We start from the raw sequence: 2,967 nt of genomic DNA on the forward strand, positions 1-2,967 counted from the left end.
AGTTCAATGTGTTTGTTGTGCTAATGTTGGACTGGATCTTTGCATAGTTGAATGGCACTTTGATTATCACACCAAAGTGTAGTCGGATGTTGCTGTTGAAAGCCAAACTTTGACAGGATCTAACGAAGCCACAGGGCTTCCTTACTAGCTTCTACGGCACCACGATACTCTGCTTCTACTGAAGAAAGAGAAATGGCACTTTGTTTCTTGCAAGCCCATGTAATAGGTCCTGAACCAAGAGTGAACACATACCCTGCAATAGACTTCCAATCATCAGGGTCACCATCCCAATCAGAATCAGTGAAACCAACCAATAGAGGAGATGCTTCTGCACTGTAATGAATCCCAAACTAAACTGTACCTCGAACATAATGAAGTATTCTTTTAGCTACTTTCCAGTGACTTCCATGTGGGTTTTGCATAAACTGAGCAATAAGGCCAACAACAAAGGAAAGGTAAGGACGAGTATGGATTAGATACAAAATTTTTCCTACAAGTTGACGGTATAAGGTAGCATCAACTTCAGGGGAAGTACAAGTGACTGAAAGTTTGGCTCCAGACTAAAGGGTAGAAGCAGTTGGCTTATAGTCTTCCATGTGAAAATGGCGTAGAATATCACAAACATACTTGGACTAGGAAAAGGAAATACCTTCCTTGGATTGCAAGACTTGAAGACCAAGAAAATAATGCAAGTGTCCTAAGTCTGTCATTTCAAACTTCTTTTAAGTCTGCACTTCACATGGTTTATAAGGTTGGGATCACTACCAGTAAGGATAAGATCATCAACATAAAGAACAAGAATGATAAGAGACTTTCCCACTTTCTTGGTGTAGACAGTATAGTCAGAATGACACCTAGAAAAGCCAGTTTCTAAAAGAAAGTCATCCATTTTGGCATACCAAGCCTGAGGGGCTTGCTTGAGACCATAAATGGATTTCTTAAGCCGACATACAAGGCTAGAGTCTGTTTGTATAAATCCAGTAGGTTGTTCCATATAGATTTCTTCATGCAAGTCCCCATGCAAGAAGGCAGATTTAACATCCATCTGATGGACTTCCCATTTGAAAGAGGCAGCAAGGGAAAGAACAAGGCAGATAGAGTTCATTTTTGCAACAGGGGAGAAGGTTTCAGTATAGTCAATGCCTTCAACTTGTGAAAAACCCTTAGCATCAAGATGAGATTTATGTTTATCAACTTTTCCATCTGGTCCATACTTGGTTCTGTAAACCCATTTGCATCTAACAAGTTTTCGTCCCTTTGGAAGAGGAACAAGATCCCATGTATCATTTGCCAATAATGAACGATATTCTTCATTCATAGATGTGTCCCAATCTGGATGGCCTGAAGCTTATGCAAAGGTGTCAGGATCATAATTCGCTGAAGCTTGAGCCAGTAAAGAAGAGGCTATATCGAACTAAGAATGTGTATGTCATTGATCTGTAGGATCACCGGCAAGAGCACCTGCTGCATCCCGAGTAGCATGAACCCATTTTGGAAGCTGAGGAGCTGAAGGAGGATCCTGAGAAGGTGGGGCGGGATTGTCATCCTCGCTGTCATCATCTGAAGAAGAAATATTTTCAAAAGTAGAAGGGATAGAGAGAGGTGGCACATCTGTCGAACTAGGCTCATAGGCCGATATATTTTCAGCAAACTTTACTTCTCTTCTAATGATAACATTTTTGGACTTAAGCGGAATAAGTCTATATCCTTTGACATCTTCAGAATATCCAACAAAAATACATTTTTCACTCTTAGGTTCTAAAGCTTTATGTTTCTCATCTAGAATATGGTCCCATGCTTCACTTCCAATCTGGTTTAATTGAGCTCCATGCTTCTTCTAGAGTGATATGCTTTAAAACCTTAGTAGGAGTGTGATTTACTATGTAATATGCACAGTTAATTACTTCTGAACAAAAATTAAGACTAAGTCCTTTAGATTGAAGCATACAATTAACCATTTCCTTTAAGGTACGATTCTTCCTTTCAGCGACACCATTTTGTTGTGGAGTATATGGAACAATATGTTGCATTTGAATTCCATTCTCAGTGCAAAAGTTGATGAATTTTTTCTTAACATATTCTCCGCCATTATCAGATCTTAGCTTAAGAATTTGGTGTCCAGATTGTTTTTCAACAAAGGCCTTAAAGGCCAAGAACATGTTAAATACTTCACTCTTGAGTTTTAAGAAGTATACCCAAGTGCATCTAGAGAAATCATCAATGAAAGTTAAGAAATACTTGTAGCCAGAGAATGAAACAACTGGAAGTGGACCACATAAATCACTATGCACAAGCTATAAAGGGGCTGACGCATGCCAAGAGGCACATTTTTCAAAACTATCATGATGATGTTTTCTGAGTACACATCCGGAACAAACACCATCTCTGCAAGATACCATTGGAAGACATGTCACCATATTTTCGTTACATAGATTCTGAAGGGAGCGATAGTTTAAGTGACCAAATCTCTCATGCTAAAGTTTGCTCACTTCATCATTATGAGCAACAAATACCGAGGGAAGATTTGATGACCCAAAGTTGTTAAATTTATACAACCTTGTAGAATCATCAGCAATGTCAATAGTTAAAATCTGTCTAGGATCTCTTAGGTCCTTAATTACAACATCGTGAGGTGAAAATTCAGCAATTTTACCTTCACCTAAATGAGTTATTTGATATACAGATAGAAGGTTGCAGGATAAGGTTGGAACACATAATACATCATTAAATTGACCATTGTCTAGATGAACAGTTTCAGTCCCTACAACACTGAGAGATCTATCATCACCAACATATATATTTTTGGTGTTACAATCATTTAAAGAAGAAAACATGGCTTTGTTTTTGGCCATGTGATAAGAAGCTCCAGAATCAATGAGCCACTCATGAGAATGAGAAGAAGAAGAAACATTTAGTGCATAACCAGACCGAGATGCTTGACAACCACATGCAGAAAGTGATATTCTT

Source organism: Pinus tabuliformis, chromosome 3_1 (assembly GCF_031772625.1).
Source record: "Pinus tabuliformis cultivar Carrire ecotype Pingquan chromosome 3_1, CPIR1, whole genome shotgun sequence".
Taxonomy (NCBI): Eukaryota; Viridiplantae; Streptophyta; class Pinopsida; order Pinales; family Pinaceae; genus Pinus; species Pinus tabuliformis.